A 17,585-nucleotide genomic window follows, 5' to 3' on the forward strand; every position below is an offset into this window, starting at 1 on the left:
GAGAAGTTTGGGGACTAGATTCTCAGCTGAGGCCAGTTGGACAAGGTTCAACAGGGCCAAGTGCCAGGTCCTGCCCTTGGGTCACAACAACCCCCCTGCAGCTCCAGGCTGGGGGCAGAGTGGCTGGAAAGTGCCTGGCAGGAAAAGACCTGGGAGTGCTGGTCAACAGCAGCTGAACATGAGCCAGTGTGTGCCCAGGTGGCCAGGAAAGCCGATGGCACCTGGCCTGTACCAGCAATAGTGTGACCAGCAGTGACCATCAGGACCAGGGCAGTGACCATCCCCCTGGACTGGGCACAGGTGAGGCCACACCTCGAGTCCTGTGTTCAGTTTTTGGCCCCTCACTGCAGGGAAGACATTGAGGTGCTGGAGCAAGTCCAGAGAAGGGCAACAGGTCTGGAGCACAAGTCTGATGAGCAGCTGAGGGAGCTGAGGGTGTTCATCCTGGAGAAAAAGAGGCTCAAGAGGAGACTTCATCACTCTCTACAACTACCTGAAATGAGGCCGTGGCCGAGGGGGGGTCAGTCTCTTCTCCCAGGTAAGAAGCAATAGGACCAGAGGCCTCAAGTTGTGCCAGGGGAGGTCTAGATTGGGTATCAGGAAAAATTCCTTCATTGGAATTGTCAAAGCGCTGGAACAGGCTCCCCAGGGGTAAAATTTATACCACCATCCCTGGAGGTATTTAGAAGGGATGCAGATGTGGCACTGAGGGACATGGTAATGTGGTGATTTGGCAGTGCTGCATTAATGGTTGGACTTGATCATCTTAGAGGTTTTTTCCAATCTAAGCAATTCTATGAAATGTTCCTTCATAGCCAATTCCAAGAGGTGCTGGGGCCTTGTTGTAAGGCTGTTAGAATGTTCAGGGAAGGTCATGGCTTCTGGGTATCTGGCAGGATTAAACCCAGAGTTAAACTTGGAGTCTGAATTTTGGAAGCAGCAAATTTGTGCACGGCTGGCCCACAGGGAGAAGGGAAGAAGGTTTGCTAGGATTTGGATAGTATACAGAGGAATGAGTGCGCATGCTGGGATGGGATTTAAAGTTTCAAACCAATTAGAATTTTAATTGTTTCTTTTTTTCCTGTTTGTTAGCAGTTGTGATTAACTACCCTAGGCCAACAGATAGCTAAAGCACATCCCTGTGTAGGGATGCCACAGCCCTACCTGTTTCAGAAATTTCTAACAATGAGTCCTGAATCATCTCTAAAATATCCACAGTGCTCAAAGACTGTATAAACCTGGTAAAAGCAGCGAGTTTGTTTACTGCTAACAAATTTTAGGGCAAATTGAGAATGTTTATTCTCTAAACACATTCCACTGTAATTTTGAAATGATGGCTTTTTTCCTCTACAAATAACAGTTTCAATATCCTTTGCTTCACGAGTGTTTGATCTAACCGCAGTTGATGTTTAGCCATGGTAACGCTCAGGATCTTTTTTTCATGCCTGTTGCTTTTCTGCTCCCCCCCCCTCCACTCCCTGAGACAGATTGATTTGGACCCTGTCCAAGTTCTCTCAGGAGTGGTATCAAATTCACTCTGTTGTCTCCACACCTGACCCATTCTGGCTTCCTTTAAGCACTAAAACTAGCAAGGGCCCAGCCGTGATGGAAAAAAACCCCCAACAACCAAACAAAAAAATCTCCTTATATGTTATTCCTGTACAGGAAAGGTGGCTAATGGGGGAACAGCGTTTCAATGGATGTATAACAGACTATGTTAAAAGGGAAATTACTAGTCAGGTTTCTTTTTATATCAGATCATATTTTAAAAAGAGGGAAAAATAAATATAGGCATTGCTAGAACAGCTGCAACTACCTCTGCCCCACTCCATCCGTTTATAGGCCTTTACTCATGCAATAATAAAAACAACCCTTTTCCATATTCACACTTTAAAACACACACTGCAGTTCAACCTGGTATTTCATGTAATAATCAAACCAATTCCCCTGCTAATAGCTGCACACACATTTGTGCGTCAGTTCTTTAAATACTCAACCTTTGGGAAATAGGCCCAGGGTTGGAGCAGGAGGCACTCAGGCTGAGCATACAATGAGTTTAAATGGAATAAGCTAATTTGTCACTGTTTTGTTATGATTGAATATATGTGTTTAGAATGAAATTTAATTTAAATCCAATTTGTAACATCTCTGTGGGTGGGACAAAGGAAAAAAAAAACCCAAAGGATATATTAACTAGATACTGTACTGTGAATGTAATAGGACTTCTGAGTTTAATGTTCAATTAAAAAGCCCTGCATGTTCTTATTACTGTTTACAGGAGTGGGTTTGGGGGAGATTTATTTTATAAAAAAAACCACTGTACAACCCTCTTTTTTGTCACCAACTCATTCAAACTCTTTACCTAGTACAGTTCAGCCATCTGTTATTCTTGAAGGAAAATTCAGTCACAGAGGTATCAAGAGATAAAAAGCTCATTTTCATATAAACATTTGCCTGAGTTGCCATGTTGGGTTTGTTTTTTTGTTTGTTTTTTTTTACTCGAGAAAATGAAGATGAATTAGTATCCCTGGCTGTTGTGTTTTGATATGAACCAGAAGAATCTAAGTGGAATAAACCAGCGCGAGCCTTGTGGGCGCTGATTAGTCACAGGCGGCAGCGCTGGGAGCGGCGCTGCACCCGCGCCAGGCTGCGGACCCGCACCCAGCTCTGCCCCCTGCCAGCGCCGAGCCAAGCCTGGCATCCTCTGCTCCCCCACCTCCGCCCGCTGCTGTGAAGTAGCTGGGGAACGTGATGAATGGGAGGAGGAGAAGCAGCGCTTTTCCTGCTGGTCAGTGGATTGGCAGTTTGTTATCGGCTGCCTGACTGAGGGGGGGCGGGTCAGAGTTTCTAGTTGGGGTCCCAGCTGGTAAAAGTCAGGATTGCTTGTTGGGCTGCAGTGAAATGACACTACTTTACATTGGATTTCTTCTGTCGGTTATTTTTTTTTCTCTCTCCTTTACTTAAGAAAAATTTTGCAATTATCATATATTAAGCAGGGTGCTTAAAGAAGGTTCAGAAAATGATACTAACCCAGGAATGATAAGTCAGAGGGAGGGGGAGAGGGTGAGCAAGAAGGTACTCACTGTCCTTTATGTGAAGGATTAACAGCTAGAATCAAGGTATCTAAGTTTGAGTGTATTGGCAATCATTAGTTCATATCACCTTTGCATTGCTTGTTTAACCTTGAATGTCTGTATCGAATATATCCTTTAAATAATCGCTATTCATAGATAACATAAATATATACCTGTAATAGATCCTACAAAGACAGATATATTTATTATAGACCCTTAAAATACATACAAATAATTAAATACTTTGTTGCTTATACAGTATGTTCTTTCATTTGCATGTTATTTGCTTAATATTAAGTAAGGACTTATTACAAGCTCTCAAAACAGATATATCCCTTATTGAGTAATTAATACTAATCTTGCAAACACATTAACAACACAGAGGCAGTAAGAGCTATCTTAGGAGCTGTTACAGTCCGTCTTATAAATCCTGTCTTAGTGTGTGGATTAGTTCATGTTCCTCTGGAGATGTGAGAATCTACAGCGTTGATCCTGATGCCATGCATGAGGCCGAGTCTGTAGGGATCTCTTCCCCTCCAGAATTTGAGGTTTTTTTGAATGCAGCTCTAACAGTACATTTGAAGTGTATGAACATGTGGGTGGGTGAGAAAGACACATGAAAACCACACCTGCAATTCTGAACTGCTTCAGAGCTTTTCATTGTATTTGACTGGGATTAGGAATAAGCAAATTAGGTCTTTAAATTTAGTATTTAAAAGTTAATAGAAAAAAGTAAGAAACCGCTTTTAGAAAATTTGTTTATTAAAGTCAACAAATAGTGTTGTGGGTTTTTTGGGGGGGTTTTTTGTGGGTTTTTTTTAAGTCTCAAAATCTGCAAGCATAATGTTTTTCCTCAGATATAAATATGCTTTCAGGTTGTGACCTCCAGAAATTACTTCCATAAAGGGAGTGCTGACTGAAATGATTGTAAGCATGATTTTACTGTAATAACTTGCAGAATAGAGATGGTGCAGTAAGTGTGATGGTTTCATATACATTTACTTGAGGCTTTTAAAATCACTTTTGTGGCTAGATGGTAGGACCACCCTGCTTTATCTTCCATATGTATATTTATATTTGCCTGTCCACAAAAGCTGTATTAGCCTGTCTCTGAGTAGGAAGTGCATGGTATCTCCTGCCAGCATTGCCTACGCTGGCTGTGCTACACCCTCACAGAGCCAGTGATGTTACCTGCTGTCTATGCCTGCATTAAACTTCCTAGAAATACAAGAGCAATTTTATGGACGCAAAGAGCAGTGTTTTGGGTACAGTCCATGTTTACAATTCTAATTGGGATTAATAAAGAAAACAGATAGACCATACACACACACACACACACACACACACACAAAGGTACAGTGGCAGAGTATTGATTGAAATTAAATGGGTTCTGTTCATGTAACCAAATTAACTCGAAAGTAAGCTAGGTCCACATTCAAGGACGTGTAAGAGCTGAAGTCATTGTGAATCCAGAACCACTTTCTGAGTTCTGAAATACCAGGTTACTGCAAGCATGGCAATAAATATTTATATTTACAGTCTTGTTTGGTTTGAAACTTGGCTTATCACATATTTGCCAGGACAAGAAACACTGTTACATTGATTGACTGTATACAGCATCTCTGACATAGTCTGTCTTAGAAATGAGCGTTCCTTCAGTTTTCATCCTCTTTCCTTTTCATCTGCACTGTCAGATCAGTGTTTGTAGTGGCACAAAAGGGGATATGCTACGAATAGTCCAAGTTTCATTACACTGGTGCCCAGCAATGCAGAGGTGGATTTCGGTTCATCAGGGGAGAGTCACTGTAATTGTCTCAGAGCTTCATTAGCTGTCAGTCCTCCCCTCTGTGTCTGACATGTCAAAACCCAGAGACAAGCTGCTAATTTCTTGTTGAAAGCAGCCACAGTCTCTAGAGCTTGAAAAGATACACAAGCTCCTTCCTTTTATGCTAACACACCTGACAAGTGCCAAATGCTCTTACCTCCTGGTGAAATCTGAAATCAACAGGTTTTATGGGTGCTCAGAGCTCTCAAGTGGCTTTTTTAAACACAGAGACCACAGTGCCTCAGCTGAGCTGGGTTTTGGGGGGGGTTCTTAGCATCCATCTGTGACTGCCACGTGCATCCTGTTGACAGTGAGCAAATCACTTAGTCCACATCCTTGTCAGCTTCTTGATCTCAAAATGGTGCCCTAACAGGTCTGTGGTAAACTCCTGAGTATTGATGATGTGTTCAGGTTTTATGGTGATGGTTATTTTACAGAAAAATGTCATAAATAATATTTGGATCCTTAAAGTGTTCATATGAAATTGTTCACACTGTGTCTATCCTGACTCCACAGCCAGACAAGATTTAGGTCCTTCCTAGCTCCTAGTCTTGTTTCCTTGAGATGGAAACTCAAGAGCATGTGTTGGAACCCAACCAACATGGGTGCACCATGTGGGTGTCTGTGGGTGCACATCTGCCCTACATCTGTAAGATGAGATGCTGTGACAGGCAACACAGTTTGTCTTCTGCTGAAGCTTGACTTTCTCAAGTAGGTTGGAGGCAGCTTGGCAGCTTCGTTATTCCCAGCCTATTCCTAGCGGATCCAAAGCAGTCCTGGGGTAGGTCTGTGAAGGCTGTGGGTTCTGCCTACATGGTTGCCTTCAGCAGCAACATGATAAGCAGCAGCTTGTGGCACCATCACACCCTCCCACACTGGGGATGACTAGAATGTGCAGTTGTCTTCCTTGTTTCCTAATCTAGTACATGATTTTATAGCCCTTGGATCCTGCGCTGATCCCAGACAGGCATACGGATCTCACACAGTGTTACAAAGGAGGAAACCCTGAGAAGTGCTAAATGTCTACAACTTAGGCACAGTTGATAGTGACTCTCAGAATTGCAGCTCTTCTTTCATTAAAGTCTGATGTATGCAACCATTTTGCATTTAAAAAAGAGTTTGTTGTTGGGGGTTTTTTTGTGTGAATGGCATTGACCAAAGATATTGTCTAAACACACAGATGTTATCTAGTCTTTACTGTGATTGCTTTCTGCAGTTTTGGAGCTGTTAATTTTAGCTCTTCATTTCTACAGCTAGACCTTTTGGCATCTTCATGGAACAGGAGCAGTGTCCTGATTTAGCACAGCTCCATGACACTGACATTGTATAAATGAAGGAAGGAAATAGCTCCCTTGGTATGTGCTTTTACTGTAAGCAGCATTGGGATATTTGTTGAGATTCATTGAGGACTAGAGGCTGTAAGAAGTTGTGGAGTACTGTAGCTTTCCAGCAGAGGACAAGGATATGGAGGCTCCAACGGAAAGAGACAACATTTTAATTCTAGTAATGCTTACTATCCTCTGCTTCCAGGATGAGCAAAGCAGTAAATATTGAACAAAGAAGTAAATATCAAGCAAAGGATGTTGATTTGTATGCACAGCAATTGTTGGAATAAAAATCAGTTCAGACCCCAGTGACTCTTGCCAGTCCTTGTTATGGCTATAGAGATGTGAATGCACAGAAAGTAAACACAGCTTAAAATTCAAGGTACCCATCAGATTGTAACTCCAAATAGATCATTCTCCTTTCCAGAAATGACTGGAAAGTTTCCATAGGAGGGGAGAGGCCTCAGGGGAGCAGGACCTGTGGAACCGTGTTGTGTGGGGAGCTGTATCCCCAGCCCTGAAATGCTGCTGCTATTTCATTTGTTGTTAAGGAACACAAAAATCTATTGCAGAGCAAAACAAAATGAGAACTCTGTATCAGAGTAGATGCCAGGCATGCATTAATAAAACAATAAATGAAATTAATAATTTATCCGTGGCTGTTTTTACATTTTGGGTGGGTTGTTTTTGTCTTTTTTTTTTCCTAACACTAGTAGAAGGATATTTCCATTCAAACTAAACTGGAGTGAAATTACTTTTACTATAGATAAAACGTATTCAGATGAGTGGCATGCTTTCCCCACAAAGCTAACTGCAATCCCAATTAACACTTCTCAAAACTGAATTTATTTTTTCCCCCCTACTTCCTAATGAGGTTTTTTCCTCCCTGCTGTCTTGATACAAAGCTTTATGCCGTATGAGTGTGTTCATATGGTGCTTGAGTGCGTTATCTGACCTTGATTGGTGTTTTGGGAGCCAGTTAAATAGATTACATAGAGGTTACCTTGACAACTGTCTTTGCTGATTTAGCAATGCAGTTCATTCTTGGGCACAAGACTCTCAGCAACTGTGGAATTCCACTGACTTCATATTAATCATTAACACAATGTTCTGGGGAGGCTCTGCCGAGCTAGCAATAAGGACTGTATTGAAATTATTTTTTTTACTGGGTAAATGTTATAGACCAAGATATGTTTACAGTATGAAATGTTGTTCACAGTCATAAAATGAAAATATATGTTCCTGTTTATTTTTTCCTCTCTCTTCTAGTTTCAACAATAATATTGGAATAATAAATCTCCTATCATGTCTGATGGGAAAAGATGGTCTTTTAAATGAAACTCTTTCCTTAACATTGATCTTACACTGTACCTTCTTTTAGGTCTGTGCTGTAACCTCGCAGGCATGACAGGTAGTTAAATTCGGTGTGCAAAAGCTTATAAGCCTGGAATCTGATCTCTATTAACTCCAAGGAGATTGCTTCCAATTTACATTAGCCTTACCTATGGGTCAGAATCTGGCCCTTTTCAAAAGATGTTTTTTAAAAGACAGCCACTTCCTTTTTCAGAGCTGTTGTCCAACATTGTTTACAATAGCTTAAACATTAAAGCTTGTGTGTGACTGGGGCTTTGGGCTTTGTCTTTAAAATTAGTTTTTTTACTTTTAAGCACCCAGCTCAAACAGCATTTTGCAGGAGGATGTCAAGATCCTGGGACTGTATTTTGCAAGAGGCTGGAAACCTTGTGGAAATTAGACGAAGTTTTTTATGAATTAAATATGAAAATGAATAATGTAGTCAGAGCAGGGGCCACACCACGGTTTTTCTTCCAATATCATATTCAATGTATCTCATAATGTCTTGTCCGTCCTCCCCATTTTCAGTCGGCACCGTTGTACTGCAAATCCAACTGGTTTTTTTTGGGTTGAAAATGCATAACTGAGTCATGCAAAATTTCATGTATAAAGTGAAGAACAGAGCTGAGATCTAGAACACACGGATTTCACATGTGGAGGAAGATTGTATGGAACTTGTGGACCGACATTGACTAAATATTTTGCTACTGCTATCAGGTGATGAAGTACTAAACTTTTTGTTTAACCGCCAGCATTAGTTTTCAGAGTTAGTCCATTAAAAATAAGACAGTCATTTGTACTTCCTGGAGCAGTTGTTTGCAAACTCAGAAAGACAGAATTAATCATGGTGTCTTCAGCTCCTGATTGTGAGTTCGTGTTCGCCCAGTTTGAGAAATATTTTCTTTAAACTGAAATTATGCTGAAGAATAATTTTCCCCAGATTTGTTCTTTCATTCTTTGAGCAGTTTGGTGCTGGGCCAGTACCACAGGCATGAGCCCTGTTTTTTGTTTGGGGTGAGGTCAGTGCACACATTGCTGGGCCGGGTGCTGCTGGGAGTTGACAGCAGAGCCTGTGGCCACCACAGCTACTGAGGGTTTTTCTAGGTGTTTTCTGCTGAGAGCGCTAGAAATAGTTGGAACTTTTCTCCCAAGCAGGGTCTGGGAATGGTCATATATTCTTTCTGAAGCCAAGAAGGACCTTTCACTCCAATGCGGAGGACTCCACTTGACTACACAAAGAGGCAGCTTTATCTAAACTGATTTCAAATTTTTTGGAGGCAGGTGTCTACTATCGTTCATAAATGGCTTAGGGAGACTTTACAACTGCCTTTGTACTCCAATTTTGTGTCCCCAAGGTTGCCTTGGCATGCTGACAGCATTTGAGACAAAACATTGGAGGCATCAGTGGAAGAGATTGTGTGGCTGAGTTACTGTACCCAAGGACAGTTCTTCCCTGGTCCCCTCCAGCAGAACTCTTCTGCATGCCCAGCTTAGGATTTCTTAGCATAAAAATACACAGGTCTGCAACTGGAGCCTAATTTTGGACATGCACCAAAGTATCTCTGATGCAGTATACTTAAATTTATTTTTTGCTAGTGCAAGTAAGATCAGAATCAGTCTGAAGCAGGCTGTTGGGGCTTGCTGGAAGATTTTCAGAAGAACACCCAAATCCTTCACTGTGAGTGGAATTACTTATGGATTGCTTAAGGAAAGAGCAGAACTTTTTTTACTAAAAATTTTAATCTGTCACTTTAAAAGACAGTGAATGTTTCCAATACATGCTCTAGGGTGTTTCACAACTGGCAGAGCTGATTTATTTTGGAGGCCTGTAACCCTGCAAGAATTCAAAAGTATTTTTTTGAGGCCTCTGATTTTAAGTTACAGGGTACAGCTGATAGAGATTTCCTTGACACAGTTTCTCTCTTTTCACTTCCAGTATCTGAGTTTGAATATTGAGCATAGTGGTGCCCAGCTGCCAGCCACCTGATTATGTGGTGCTGCAAAATTGGTCCTCCTGGAGAAGGACATGGAATAGCTAAAGTATAAATAGAGAGAGGGTTGGTTTAGGGTTTTCTGTTGCAACTAGGACAGTTCCTTTTATCAAAGGAACCTACAAGCATGAAACATCTAACTTCTACATTTTGTACTAGAAGAGTTTCCAACTATCTTTGACTCATTTGAAAATCCAAGGATCAACAAAAGTCTTATTTTAGAACAAGATCCATTGCAGACTGCTTTTAGCCCTATGCCATTTTTACATCCATGTGCTCATTCCTGCAAGCTGTGACTTCATGTGATCAGAATCCAGCCCATCACTCCCATCTGCCTTTCTGACACTGCAGGAAAAGCAGGGAGATATTTTTGTCTTTCCTGATAAATAAATATTTCCCTTGTTCATATGTGAATCCCCTGTGTAAACCTGGTGGCCCTATATACTGATAATTGCCACATTTCAGCATTCATAGGAAAATGGGTTTTCATAAGTATCAAATTACCACTGGTAACAGTTTTAAGAAAATGTAATTTGATGCCAAATATCTATGCATATCAAAGCTTAATGACTAGTTAAGACAAACATCCCATGGTAACATCTGGGATATATCTATGCTTTAGCTATTTAACCAGTGTAGTCAGAAGTTTCCAGGCAGTGTCCATCTGGGCCTGAGAAAATTTTTCCAAGACTATTAGATACAGTTTGAGGTCTACAGACCTGAGATTAATGGCCATTTATAGCTTTTAAATTCTCTGAAACAAAAAAGCAGAAACTTTCACAGGCTCAGATATTACAAGAGCCACTCATGGATTATGAGGAGGATATTTTAACTAGATACTATAGAAATGATGTTAAATTATGAATAGCAGCCAGTGATATATTCTCACAAGACATGGTCAAAACAATCACTACTGAAGTTATGCAAAGAGTTAAATAAGGCTTTCTCCAGGCTGATGAAGCAAGTGGCTCTGGAACCTATTAATTCTTCTCCCAGAGAATACTTCTGTGGTATAGGGGCATGGTTCCTGATGGGCTTTGGACTGGAACAAAAGACATGTTTAGATGCTGATGCTGGAGGCTGCTCTAACTTGTGCTTGGGGACTGTCTAGCAATTAGGTTGGGATCAGGGGATTTCAAAAGTCATCTTTGCACCTCCTGTTTTGAGCTGTAGTGTGCTTTTTTATCTTGTATCACAGATCATACCAGGGGAAGGGACTGGAGCAGTAATTTACTGTATTACTTTTCCCTACGCACCAATAAATAGAAAACATTTTGTATTTTTTCCAGATTTATTCTTTTGAAATAACTCCAGAATTTAGGATTGGTACAATATTTGTCTGGGAGGAAAAAAACCTTAGCAGACTTTCGTTGTTATATATGTTTCTCTAAAAGATCCTTAATGGAACAAGATAATTCCACCTGTGCACCATCATTCAATATAAGGGTGAAGTTGTCAACAGATTGTGCAGGGAGATGAGCACTCTGGTTTCCTTCATAGTAAAGTAAGATATATGTGTGTTATTTCCTTACATGTCACCTGGAAGGTTTCCCCTGAGTATTGCCAAGTCATACAATTAACACTGCTGAATTCCCCACAGGACTCTGCACTTCTCATTTTCTACCCACACTAAGACAGTGATTTCAGCCCCAGCCCAGCTTCAGTATTGAGTAGCAGTCAGGTACAGGTAACTAGAAAACTTGTATGACAAAGGCTTTGGTAAAGCAAGACAGAGGACTAGCTTAGAATACAGAATTATTTCTCTGTCTTTGCTTTAGTTTTCTTTTTTTAGGGGGTGGGGAAGTGGGAAAAACAACCTCTCAGGTCAAGGTTGAAGACTTTGTAGTGCAGAACAACAAAGCTTGACTGTGATAATCCACAGAGCACCTGCCCTGAGGATAAACAAACAGTTCACATTTTTGTGCTTTCAAGTACGGTATGAGCAAAATAGCATGAGCAAAAGATCCTTTTGAACCTTATAGAAAAGGGAAAATGGAAATCTTAAGAACAAACAAAATATTTTATATCTTGTGATGGATTTTGTAACAGAAGCTGCGGCATGCAAATTTAATTGATCAAAATCAACAATGTCATTAACTACATGGTTGGATCCAAGACCAGAAGGTGTTTTCCCACTTTTTACCAGTTCATTCTTGAGCTTAATTTTGTCTTCCATACCCTGCACCTTGCTGATGGCAGAAGCCCACTGCTTACCTCATGAACCATGCCTGTGTTTAGTTCCTCACAGTCTTTATTTCACCCTGTTACAGATTCCAAATTCCAACCCATGACTTAGCTCCCCACTGGAATTTTTGGTCAGGCCATTCCTGTTGCTTCATTCTCTGATCCTGTGAGCAGTACAAACTGCATGTACAAACTGCAACTGAAATTTTGCCAGTTGATTTATTTTTTTTCTAAGTTGACTGAACAGCTGCTATGATTCTCTCGTATCCAGTTTCCCTTAAGCAGGGTGATTTTTCCAAAAAGTTTTCCTAGTTGCTATTCTTTAATAACCTTTCCATGTACTCCAGAACTTCCCAGCACCTCCTTTTCTTTATAGCCTGAATAGTCATATTTTTAGACTCTGCTGTAAACCCTTCTCATAGCTAGTTGAATTTTCATAACTAACACACCACACACCCATCACATGCTCCATGCTGATCATCCCACTGACATACATGCAAGTTTTTTCCTCCCTCTTTTGGATTTCTGTTGTTCTAATATGGTGTTGCTGAGACTCCAGGAGAAGTCTTGCATGATCTCTACTTTGTGCATAATGTACTCTCCAGCCTTTGTGAAAATGTTATTTGGGGTAATCCTTCGAGGAAAAAGTTCCTCTTTCAAGTATGGGACTTTGGTCTTCTAGCACAAACATTGAGCAAATGGGCTTCTCATAACTTTAATTTTACATCAGATGGTATTCTGATTGATACAGAAATTAAAAATGACTGAGGAGGGAGAGCATTTACAGACTGCACAGGGAACCATTAACCAGGAGTATGTTAAGCATGGATAGTGAGCTGTATGGTGTTCAAAGACAGACCAAGTGAAAGGGAACACAAGCCTCAGGAGTTCACATCAGGCTGAACAGCAACAACTGAGTCCAACAAACAGACACGCTTGGATTTCCTGAGGGCAAACTTTGTCCTGTTTAGGAGACTGGTTGACAGAGTCCCTTGGGAGGCAGTCCTGAAGGGAAAAGGAGTCCAGGAAGGCTGGACATACTTTAGGAAGGACGTCTGCACAGGAGCAGGCTGTCCCCATGTATCAGAAGAGGAGTCAGTGAGGAAGAAGACCAGCCCAGCTGAACAGAGAGATTTGGCTGTAACTCAGGGAAAAAAGGAGAGTTTATGACCTTTGGAAGAAGGGGCAAGCAACTCAGTGGTGGACTTGGCAATGCTGGGTTAACTGTTGGACTTGGTGATCTTAGAGGTCCATCTGAAAAGATTCTATGATTCTAAGCTTGCTGGTGTCCTGAGAGTTGTTACTGACTACAGCCAGGCTCCATCTTGATCCCACCAGAAATCCCTAACAAAATTCCTATTTATTTCCACTGCTGAACAATCCTGGGAATAATAGTAATATCTATATGCAAGGAAAATGTGTATGTGTTTGTGATTCTCCTCTGGGTTCTATTTTCTGTAGAATCAAAGTCCCAGTTCCCATTTCATGATGAATCTAAGTCTTCAGTTCAGCTTCACTTCTGTTAGCACCACAGAGAAATCTCTGACAAGACAGATGTCTGCAGCCACCAGAAGCCTTAAATTGAACACCTAAAAATAGAAAGCTGCAGAATTTATAAATATTTTTGCAAATCAACCTTTTATAACTACCCTCCTTTTGTAGCAGTGGTAGTTAGCATTGAAATCCAAGTATATTTCAGCAAAAGAGAAAGCTGACCAAGCAGCCCAAGAAATTCTGCAGAGTTCTGCAAATTGCAGGAGGCCCAGGGAAGGAAATCACTGCATGCCAAATTTTCCCACTGATTTCTATTGTCTCTACTTATCGTATGTAACACTGGGAATTCATTGTGGAGCACTGTATCTTCCCCCAGTTCTTACCTAGCTAATAGCCTGATTATGTTTTATGACTTTGTATTCTCATTCAACATAATTTACTCTTCAGTTAGAAAATAAGACTGTCCCCAGAGAAACAGCCAGCCCTTTGTTCTCTTTGTTCACAAATTAGTTTGGAGAAGGATCGACCGGTAGTGTAGAAAGCCTGTATTGGATCTGCTAAGATCTCTTCCTATTCAGATTTGCTTTCTGTGGCTGGAGGCTACTCTTGATAGTTATTTGGAATGAAATATTGTTCATCCCCTTAACAAAGAGATAGTTGGTTCCATTCAGTACTTCCATGAACCTCAGACAGTGTTTATATAGCACGTATTCAAAACACGCCAGCTATTTCTTACCATCGTATAGTTTCTCTGACCGTGGGCTGGGCTTCTCTTTTGCCAGAGGGCTTCTGTTTACCTGGCATCTTTTTTGGTTCTTTTGTATCTTTCTCTGTGCAATCATTTCCTAAACTGTCTGAGAAAATATGATTATGAAGAGGAAGAACTGCAGAATTCCCCTGAAATAAGTTCCTTCAGCTTTTCTTCCAAAGACTTGCTCCTCTCTCCCCCTATCTCACACCTGAGGTTGGATACTCCCTTCTCCATTTCCCTGACTCCAGCATGTGGATATTGCTGTGGAGCCCACGAGCAGGTCACTGTGGATGATTTCCATTTATATCTCATGTCTCAGTAAACCTCCTCCTGAGGACTTCTCTCTTGTGCATCCCCACAACCTGTTTCTTTCTGGTTTCACATTGCTACTGGATTGACCTGTGCCAGATGAGAAAAAGTCAGGAGACTCTTTTAAATAGAAAGTTACTCAGCCTGACATCTTTGCTGTTGAGTATATCTCTCAGAGTTGATCTCTACTACCAAGACTTTGCCAGGAAAGTCAAAGCAGTAAAGGCTTCTTGAGAAGGATTGAGTTCGGCATATAAAAACTGTCTGTATTGCTAACCAGGCTTCCCTAGTTATATAAGCCATCCTGCAGAAGATTTCTTTTGCTGCTGTAAATTGTGCCAGCCCAGGTGACTTCCTTTCTAAGCTATTTTGGCAAAATGCTGCCTATGCAAGCACTGTAGGCTAAACAGATCCCTCATGGTGGATTTTTTGGACCAGGTGAATTCTTTCTATTGCCCTGCTGTGAATATCTATGAAAATCCAACTTGGGTCAAACCAAAGCCTTTGGTTTAGCTGCAGTAGTGGGAACATGGGAGGAGGAAGGCAAGAGGCCCCTCTATTGAACTTAAATCCTAGGCCCCGCAGCTAAAAAAGCCCCCAACAGATCTCAGTATGCCCAATCCAGCAAAGTAGCTCACACAGAGATATAGATAGATAGATAGATAGATGATAGATAGATAGATAGATAGATAGATAGATAGATAGATAGATAGATAGATAAACTATCACCAGAGGAGGTGAGCATTGACAGTATGTATCCTTCCTCTTCTGTGTGTTGAAGTAATCATGGACAGGACATACTGAGCATTTTCTTATGCTTCTGCAGCCCTTTGAAAATGCTGGGCCAGATGCACAACTCCTTTAGATTAATGCCAGTGCATCTCTTTACACCAGCTGACAGCCTTGCCCACAGTTCACTAAATGGTATTTATTATTTTATTTTGTTTGCTAGAGTGACAATGGAAATGACATTGATACACAGGTCAATTTAATCCTGCTGACATAGCCTCGAGGAGTTTTTTGTTTATTTTTTATTTTTGCCCTTTCCCAAGAGAATCTCCCTTACAGTTTTATATTTGGTAAGGTTTATTAAATAAGATCAGCATATTAGCAGTCTCGTAAGCTTGTTATTTTATGTATCTCTTTATTTCTTTAGCTTTATTAATCGTTATGGTACTTGAAGTTGCTAGCATGAAAAATGCACTGTAAGAATAAATAACCATTATTATCAAAGTGCTTTCATAAAATGATCTGTAGGATTAAATCCTTATTAGAGCAGCATTATTGGTCATGATTATCATTATTATTACATATTAATTAGTAGTACCAAGATAGTGCAGCTTTCAGAGTGATCTTTACCAAAGTCAGTTAAATATGAAGGTTTCAAATTTCAATAGATTTAGTGGTTTAGGACATGGTAGTGGGATTATAGTTAATATTATTTATTCAGTTCAGTACTTGAAAAGAGCTGATGATGTGCTCAATGCTTGCGCAGCAGAATTTGCTGCCTGAAACACATGCTCTAAGAAAGGGAAGGGAAATAGTTGCACTAGAGTAGGGCTTTTTTTCTGAATTCTGAAATCCGGGAGTTCAGTGTTGTTTATGGCTCTGCCACTTCCTGCGTGTATTTAATTTTGTGCTTTGTCATTTATTTAATATTTCTCTGACTCAGTGTATTGATGTGCATAAAGTATGTTCCATTAATTAATCTGTGTAAAGCATTTTGAATTATAGCTACCGCGTAAGAATGGAGCAATTTTTCCCATACCTGAAGAGAAGCTGTAGTTGACACAGATTGCCATGTTATGTGTGTACTTTTCATAGATGTGGTGCCTGTTTGGTTAATGTAACTGTGAGGTGACATGATGGGCAGATTGTGTACAGCACACTTCTCTCTTTTTCTTTTATCTGAAATGATACTATTACTCCTTCCCTTTGATGCAGTAACCTAGTCGAGCTTCAAGAGACATAGGATAAGAAAAGACTGACAAAATATTATTATGGCAGGTGTCACGAGATGGTACTGTTATATAAAGTCTTCCAAGTTCTTTTTTTTTCCCACCTTATTATGTGAGCAAACGTTCAGGCTTGGGAAGACACACTGTGTTCGTAAATTTTCTTTTGCAAGGTCCTGGATAGAGAAAGTCAAATAAATAATTTGTTTTGTTGCCTCAGCCTCTGGATGGAGTTGTTCTGGAGACAGTTACTCTCCAATAGACAGGCATTAGTACTTGGCTAAATGCCTGAACAAAGCCATTGCCCTGCTGTTGCCATCTCTCTTCCAGGTCTAATTTTGCTTGTTGCCTTCCCTCTTTATGCCATGCCTCATATGTAGCATCCCAGGATTTTCAGAGGAAAGACTCTGTGTGAGATACAGAAATCCAACTTAGGCACAGACTCTGCCTGCAGAGCAGGACCAGGTGAGGAACTTAAAAATGACAGTCCCAGAAGACAGCATATTGAAGGGGAGCTGGTGAGTGAGGCAGGAGGATATGCCTCAGAGAAGGACAGCCTTTCACTCTGGCCTCTGAGTGCATAGGTGTCCCCTGCTACTCTGAAATTGGTCCTAAATATCGATATCCAAAAAGAGCTGACCCTTTCCTACAAAAACAGAGTGAGGGAGAGACCATTTCTTTTTTCGTCTGTTAATTGGGCCTCTTCTAGGAAATTGGAAGCTAAATGTCCCTCTGCCAAATCTGGCATATAGAGCTAAATTTAGGTCTCTCATGTCTCAGAAGGGGCTCTGCCCATCAGGCTTTTTGAGTGCTGTGGGCTCTCTCAGCCTCTTCCACTGGCACTGCTCCAGTTTTACACAGTGAAACACCGGCAGCTGAAAGAATTGCTTGATGAGATGTCCTAACTTTGTAACCTGCCATGTGAGTGATGTAACCTTGTTTTACAGGATCTTCCTGTCATAACCTTTCTGAATTGAGAAGAGCCAGACACTCTGAAGAGATGAAAGAGATCTGGGTTGAGGTCCCCATCCAGATGAGGCAGAGTGGGGTTTAAAATGCAGATCACCCAAGTCACAGGCACATCACATCCCCTATCTCCTAGAACGTGGGGTTTAGTACATGTTTTAAAGATATCTACTCAACTGGTCCCTGCTGGTTAGTAAATGGTCTCCTGTGCTGAGTAACCTGGTCTAGATTCTTGCCATTAGTGTGCCACGGGGGGCTTAACATATTATGGACATAATGGCTCTTCCTTTAAAAGCACCAAACCCTTCTTGCACTCAGTGTCATTTTGGGGTATGCAAGGAATGCACGAGCAGGCTGC

The 17,585-nt window shown here is 41.0% G+C and overlaps 1 long non-coding RNA gene across 1 annotated transcript in view; it reads left to right on the top strand.

The window, feature by feature from the left end:
• The window catches only part of LOC113985626, a 127,943-nt gene extending 110,653 nt beyond the window's left edge, over positions 1–17,290 (top strand). The window contains exon 3 of the long non-coding RNA XR_003539894.2: positions 17,209–17,290. This is a non-coding gene — a long non-coding RNA (uncharacterized LOC113985626). The remainder of the gene's footprint in view (positions 1–17,208) is intronic.
• The last annotated feature ends 295 nt before the right edge of the window (positions 17,291–17,585 follow it).

The sequence above is a fragment of the Pipra filicauda genome, unplaced genomic scaffold, assembly GCF_003945595.2.
Source record: "Pipra filicauda isolate LSUMZ 115617 unplaced genomic scaffold, ASM394559v2 scaffold239_size1682155_pilon, whole genome shotgun sequence".
Taxonomy (NCBI): domain Eukaryota; kingdom Metazoa; phylum Chordata; class Aves; order Passeriformes; family Pipridae; genus Pipra; species Pipra filicauda.